General features: G+C 40.9%; 1 protein-coding gene across 1 annotated transcript in view; it reads left to right on the forward strand.

The window, feature by feature from the left end:
* Nucleotides 1-6,638, forward strand: part of LOC119425163 (electrogenic sodium bicarbonate cotransporter 1) — a gene marked incomplete at its 5' end in the record, with an annotated part of 64,762 nt that extends 58,124 nt beyond the window's left edge. The window contains 1 exon segment of the mRNA XM_037692699.1: nt 6,100-6,638.
* Nucleotides 6,639-7,921: the final 1,283 nt, after the last annotated feature.

Here is a 7,921-nt window from a genome sequence, read left to right on the forward strand (position 1 = left end):
TTGGTGCAGGTCCAGATGTTGGTGCAGGTCCAGGTGTTGGTGCAGGTGTACTTTCTATTGGAAGAAAGACAAAAAACACATCCAACAATGTTCAGTCAGGTCATCTGGAATGTTTCTTGTTTTGCGCTCAGACGTTTTGCCCTCCATCCGAAGGGCTTCATCAGCCTGAGGAACCACCAAACAAAAATGATTCTCCACCAACAGCCGACTCCAAAGTAGAAAAAAAACACAGAAAAAGTGTTTTGAACCACTTTGACTTGACTGTTAACGAGAAGAGAGCGTGTTCCAGAGACCATCTTAGCACCAACACAACCGTTTTCTTTTTTTTTCCATTTTGGAGTCGGCTGTTGGTGGAGAATCATTTTTGTTTGGTGGTTCCTCAGGCTGATGAAGCCCTTCGGATGGAGGGTGAAATGTCTCAGCGCAAAACAAGAAACCATTCAGATGACCTGACTGAACATTATTGGATTTTATACCTGGATTATTGAGCATGGGCTTTTGGTGTTTTGAACAAAAAAACACGTTAATGATATAAATACCTGTAATTACAAACACAAACAGGTAGAGTGAAGCAAGGAAAGACAGCAGCAGAGTGAGGAATTATGGTCAATTTGTTCTCAAGCAGTCTATAGCAACAGAACTAAGGGACAGCTCAAGAAACCCTAGCCATCCCTAACTATAGGATTTAAAAAGGAAATTCTTAATCCCAGTCTTAAAACCGGACAATGTGTCAGCCTCATGGACAGAAACTGGAAGTTGTCAAGAGAGGAGCCTGAGAACTGAAAGATCTTCCTCCCATTCTGTTTTTGGAAACTCTAGGAACTGTGAGTAAACCTGCAGTCTGAGAGCGAAGTGCTCTGTTAGGAAACTATGGAACAACAATGAATGGTGAATGGACTGTACTACAGCACCTTGCTATCTTATCGAGATTCTCAAAGCTCTTTACAACAATCTGTGTCCTCATTGACCCATTCATACAGCTCTATACTAGATCTCTACAAAGCTAATTGAACAAATCATTCTAAAGAGACTAATCAGAGCTTTATCACATTCATACACTGATGGGACACACATCAGAAGCTATGAGGGGTTCAGTGTCTTGCCCAGGGACACTTCAGCATGTGACTGCTGGTGGATTTGAACCCCCAACTCTTGCAATGGAGGACGACTGCTCTAACGACTCAGCCACACAAGATCTGTAATATAAGATGGAGCTAGGTTGTTGAGAGCTTTGTAGGTTAGAAGATTTTAATCCTATTCTGGATTTGACAGGGAGCCAATGGAGAGAAGCTAAAACTGGAGAGAGATGATCTCTCCCAGTAACTCCAGTTAAGGCTCTGGCAGCAGCATTTTGGATCAACTGAAGACGTTTTAAAGAAGTATTTGGACACCCAGATAATAAACCATTGCAATAGTCCAGTCTAGACGTGACAAATGCATGGACCAGTTTTTCTGCATCATCTTTAGATCAGATGTTTCTAATGTTAGTGATATTACACAGGTGGAAGAAGGAGGTTCTAGTAACGTTTTTAATGTGGGGGATAAAAGACATGTCCTGATCAAAAATAACACCAAGATTGTTAACATTAGAGCTGGAGGACACATTAATGCATCTAAGGAGGGAGAAAGACTGAAACATTCATTCCTAAGGTGCTCAGGTCCAAAAACTACAACTTGTCTGAGTTTAAAAGCAGAAAATTAAGGGTCATCCAGGTTTTTATGTCTTTAAGACATGCTTGTAGTCTAAGTAGCTGATTGGAATCATGGGGTTTAATGGACAAATATATCTAAATATCATCAGCATAACAATGAAAATGTATTCCATGCTGTTTAATAACTTTACCTAATGGAAGCATATATAAAGTAAAGAGTTTTCATTCATTCAACTTTTATTTAAAAATATAAATCACATTGAGCCCCAAAGACTCATTTACAAGTGAGACCTTAGACATTAAAGAGCATTGGTCTAAGTACTGAACCCTGAGGAACTCCTTGACTAACTTTGGTGTATGAAGAAGATTCATTATTTACATTTTGGAATCTATAAAAATAATATGATTTAAAACATTTTAACAGTTTAGAGCTGTTCCTGTAATCCCAATAACATTCAAGTCTCTAGTAAAATATTTTGATCAACTGTATCAAATGCAGCACTGAGGTCTAACATCTTTGTTGTAAAGAAGAATGGGTCAACATTTGTCGTCAGTCATGTGAGAGACAGAAAGTCCTACAAGAAACCAGTCCTGCGAGTTACTGATGCTAAAGGATGTTCTACAAGCTGCTGGATCAGAGCCTGGGTGCGGTTTTTTGACACAAAGCCTTATTATTTTAGCTTCATACTTGTTTAATAATTAGTGACATATGATCACACATCTGATGTGTGCTTTACCATACCATACCATACCATACCATACCATACCATACCATACCATACCATACCATACCAATTTATTTATATAGCACTTTAAACAGTGACAAAGCACACCAAAGTGCTGTACAGGGACAAACAGAACAAGCACATAGCAACAGATTACATAACAGGACACCAAAAAGTAGAAACCAACAAAAACAATAATGGATAACAACAACAACCGCAACATGATTAACACAGTGTGATGCACACAGACTCAGCACAGATCACACAGTGCTGAAAGCCAGGGAATAGAAGTGTGTTTTTAAGCGAGATTTAAAAACTGTGAGGGAGGGGGCCTGTCTAACGAGCAGAGGTAACTCATTCCAAAGTCTTGGTCCTGCTACAGAGAAGGCCCTGTCAACTCTGCGCTTAAGACGGGTTCCTGGGACTGTTAGGAGCAAATGGTCTGCTGATATGAGAGAACGTGGTGGGACATACGGCTGGAGCAGATCAGTAAGATAGGAGGGGGCAGAGCTGTTTAGTGATTTATAGACATACAAGAGTATTTTGAATTTGATTCGAAGGTGTACCGGAAGCCAGTGTAGGGAGGCCAAAACAGGTGTAATGTGCTCTCTTTTGCTTGTGCTGGTCAAAAACCGGGCTGCTGCATTTTGGACCAGTTGGAGTCTAGCTATGGAGGTCTGACTGATACCAAAAAGGAGTGAGTTGCAATAGTCGAGCCTGGATGTCATGAATGCATGAATTACTGTCTCCAGGTTATTTTTGGACAATATGGGCTTCAGCTTAGACAGTCGCCTTAGCTGGAAAAAGCAGGATTTAACAATCATATTTACATGATTGTTGAGTTTCAGAGAAGGGTCAAGTATCACTCCTAGATTAGTGACTTTTTGTTTCACTAACGGTGACAGAACGGATAGGTCGATGCAGTGGTTGGTGATTGTGTCATTGGGAGGAAAGAGCATAACTTCAGATTTCTTCTCGTTGAAACTCAAGAAATTTAAAGCCATCCAATCTCTGATGTCAGCCAGGCAGTCCAGTAACGGTTGAATAGAGCGAGTACCGTTGAGTCTGAGGGGGATGTAGATTTGGCAGTCGTCGGCGTAGAAATGAAAAGGTATGTTATGTTTCCTGAAAATAGCACCTAGTGGCAGCAGGTATAAAGAAAATAAAAGAGGACCAAGGATGGACCCTTGTGGTACCCCCCATTTAAGCGCTGCCGAGGCTGAACTAAAATCTTTGATGGAGACACAAAAAGACCTGTCAGCGAGGTAAGATCTAAACCATTCGAGGGCTGACCCAGTGATGCCCACCCACTGCTCTAACCTCGCAATGAGGATCTCGTGGTCGATTGTATCAAAGGCAGATGTGAGGTCCAGTAAGAGAAGGAGCACAGAATCACCAGCGTCTGTGAATAGGAGAATGTCGTTAAAAACCTTGAGTAGAGCAGTTTCAGTGCTGTGGAGAGGTTTAAAGCCAGACTGGAATAGCTCTAAGATGGCATTATCCTCTAGAAAGCATTTCAGCTGGGACTCCACTATTTTTTACAGCAGTTTAGCGACAAATGGGAGCCTGGAGACAGGCCGGAAGTTGGACATGACTGAGGGGTCAAGGCTAGGTTTTTTCAGGAGAGGTTGGACAGCAGCATGTTTAAAAGTTATTGGCACCACACCTGAGGCTAAGCTGCTGTTCACAATGCCAAGAACAAGAGGGCCCAGAACAGGAAGAAGCTCCTTCAGGAGTCGAGGGGGGACAACGTCAAAAGGGGAGCCAGATGGCTTCATGCCGCACATGACCTGCTCCAGGGAAGACAGAGAGATGGGCTCGAAGTGGTCCAGAACAGCAACACAATGAGATGGGATGGACGGATCATGAGCAGGTGGAGAAATGAGTGCCCGGGTGTTTGCAACTTTTTCAGAAAAGAAATGGAGGAAGTTTTCACACAGCTCAGTTGAGGCTTCTAGAGGTGAAGGTTCACTGAGGTGTAGAACTGAGTTCATGGTGGAAAAAAGGGCTCGGGGGTTGTGGGAGTTTGAGGCAATTATCGCAGAAAAGAACTTCGATTTGGCGGCTTTAACTGCCTTCTGATAATGACGCCAACTCTCCTTTAGGATTTGAAAAGAAACCTGCAGCCTGTCTTTCCTCCACATGCGTTCTGCTCTCCTACACTGCTGTCTAACGGCTTGAGTGACGTCATTAAGCCATGGTTCTGATAAAAGTTTTGTTTTCCTGGTTTTAACGGGAGCAACACGGTCCAGAATATTTAAGCAAACAGAGTTAAGCTGAGAGGTTAGCTCCTCGGTGGAGAGAGACACTGAGAGCTGATGGATCCTCTCAGAGCTAAAAGCTTCAGTAAAACGTGCAGCAGTGAAACGGTTAATGGCGCGTGAAGTACGTGCAGAATCACATGACTTAGCAGTAGGACAAGGCGGGATGATATCAAACAAGACAGGCATGTGGTCTGAGAGAACGTTGTCACCGATTACCAAATTACAAACAGAGACATCGCGTGTTAAAATGAGATCCAGAGTGTGACCGTGTTGTTGGGTGGGACCATTTACATGTTGAGTTAAATTAAATGAGTCCAACAAATCAAGGAAGTCCTTCACTAACGGCTTCTCCTGACAACAGACGTGAATATTAAAGTCACCAACGATAATAAAGTGATCATATCTTGGTGTGATGTAAGCCAGAAAATCAGAGAATTCACTTATGAAGTCCTTGGAACGAGGGGGGCGATAAACAATCGCGCACAGAATGGGAGGAGAATGTCCGAGTTCAAAAGCACTCAGCTCAAAACTGGAGCAGGGCATGAGGGTGGACAACTGTTTATAGGAAAAGTTTGATTTAAATACAGTTAATATTCCACCACCCCGCCGACCTGATGGCCGCGGGGCATTAAAACACAGACAGTCAGGAGGTAAAAGTTCCACCAAGGCGCTTGAGTCACCCAAAGGCAACCAGGATTCCGTGAGAAAAAGAAAATCTAGTTCCTCGTCTTTAAAAAAGTCATTTAGAATAAAAGTCTTGTTGGCAACAGACCTTGTGTTGATGAGGCACGTCCTGATCTGGTCCGACACAGAACCAGCCATGGTGGGGGTGGTGCGCGCCAACGGTTGCAGATTTTTAAAAACAGCGCCTCCAGGATGGTCCAAGCACCGGGCCGGTAGACAACACCCATATTGTCCCTGGTCCGGGCACGTAGGAAGCTGGCTGTGGAAACGTTGACCACGCAGAGCTTTGAGTTTTACCAGCCGGCCGGCACGTTTTCCCCGGCGTCTGGATCGATATCTCCGAGAAGGCAGGCTTGGGGCCCAGCGTAAACAAGCAGGCACGTCTGCCAGAAGGGGTGAAAGGTGGGGGGGGGTCCCGAGTCACGATCAAAATGGTCAGAATCAGCGACAGCAGAAACAGACAATCGAAGATCGAGGAGCTGTTGTCGGTCATACACAAGCAGCGAGTTGATATCCCAGACAAAAAACGAAAAAAGCAGAAATAATCCAAACAGTGTCGTCAGAGGTAGATTGCAGGCCATGTACACGGGCGCCATCTTACCAGAAGTCACCACTTAGTACACTTGAGGTTGCATTTTAATCATTTTAGAACCTGGTAAAGCCCACATCGTGTTTATGAAGTCCCACTATGTAAAATCCTAGACCTGAAAGGGGCTGGACTTTGTTTTTTCCATGACTACTGTTCTTATGTGACTTTGTGCTGTTTGTCTACAGACATGGAGGAGGTTTGTTCTCTTATGGTTCTCCTCGGATCCGGATAGACCGGGAGGAAAATTATTTCTTCGGGAAGAAGAGCTCTGAAACTGAACTGTGACAGAAATCTCCAGGAACACAGCACATCGTTGTCACGACAGCCATCCTTTGTTTTTGTACCACAGTGCCGACTCCTAACCACGTTTTTATCTTTTCATGTAAAGATTTAAATCCAAGCTGCTGGAAATATTTGTTTCAGCACTTTGAAGGTACCACATTTGAACAAGGACTCTGTTTCTTCAGCTGCAGGATTTCCTGCAGCACAGGGCTACTACCGACTTAAAATCAGTGTTTGTCAGAGATTATTAATGTCACTGTTTGTGATTTATAAACCATTCATCTTTTCAACACCAAAGATGTCCACGAGAAAGCTTTAAAATATAATTAATTTACATTACAGGAGGAATTCCCTCCAGTTTTAAATTATTTTATGAACAATACAAACAAAACCAATGTATCTATTTTATTATAAGTTTAGAAGTTATTTTTTAAAATCAGAACTGCTGTAATCTTTAAATGAAAGTCATTCTTGCTGTGTTGAAAACAAATCTATGCACGTTCAATCAGTTTGATCAAATATTTATTGAATGTTTTGTATTTATTAATATCTTTTCATAATGATGTAAGAAAATAATTGTTTAGGTCAGTAAAAACTCACAAAACTTGCAATTTTATTACTTAATCGTCCTTCCCTTTGTTCAATATTTATTATATTTAAGTATCAGTGAAGTAACTTGATTTAATTTTATTGAAAGCGTTACTTGACCAGTGGTGGATTTTGTTTTCCTGACACGTCTTCCTGTGTTCTCAAATGTCTTTTCCCTGTTTGAGGGAGTTTTAATGGTATGTGACATAACTTTACTTAGCTCTACCTCTTTTATTTTCAGCAGATGTGAGGTGTGAACTGTTCAGCCCATCTCTTGTGCAATGATTTCTGGTCACTGGCGCCGAATAACATATCTGAATTTTTTTATTTCAGCTTCCTTTTACGTCATGTATGGTTTTATTCTGTTGCCATAGAATAATGTTAAAAACTAAATCATTTAGGGGTAATTCTAACTCACTTTTCACATAAGGTTAATAATTATTTAAATTATTGTTTAATAATTCAAACTGACAATAATTTATAAGTCTGCTTGTTCTATCAAATGCTAAAGTTGGAAGGATATTTTATTCTATTTTATGAATTGAGTACCAGGCAGGGGTCATAATCAACTCCATCTGTTTTAGAATAATGTTATTTTAAGAGATAAGCATGTTCAGAGGTTGATGATTAAATCTGAGAGTATTTTTTAAAGTTGTGTATTTTTTTTTAAACATTGCAAATTAAAAATCATTTAAGATGTGACTGATTATGGAGGTTTTTCTGCTTTACAAAATATAAATAAATGGTATAGAGTTTGTACAGCTTCACTTCAAAGTTAAAGTGGTTTTCAAACTCCATGTAGCAGAGACAAGCATCTTATTTATTGTCAAATGCTGATGATGCTTCAAATGATGCTTCTGTTGCTGATTAAAGTACAAATATTTATTGACATCAACAATTATGTGTTTGGCCATCTTTGACTCATGTTTCACATCGTTCCATCAAAATGTTCAAATTAATGACAAATATTGTTGCTTTGACCCAAAATTCACGCCGTCTTCCACAGTTTTGTAATCTGTATATTTTGATCAGTTCATGTCCTTAATATTTCATTTTTTATGCTGTACCACTGAAACCAGTTTTATACAATCATCTGCGTTAAACTAAATGTCAGTTATTCAGAAGGAGAAAAATAAA

The sequence above is a fragment of the Nematolebias whitei genome, chromosome 18 (assembly GCF_014905685.2).
Source record: "Nematolebias whitei isolate Nwh7 chromosome 18, NemWhi1, whole genome shotgun sequence".
NCBI classification, from domain to species: domain Eukaryota; kingdom Metazoa; phylum Chordata; class Actinopteri; order Cyprinodontiformes; family Rivulidae; genus Nematolebias; species Nematolebias whitei.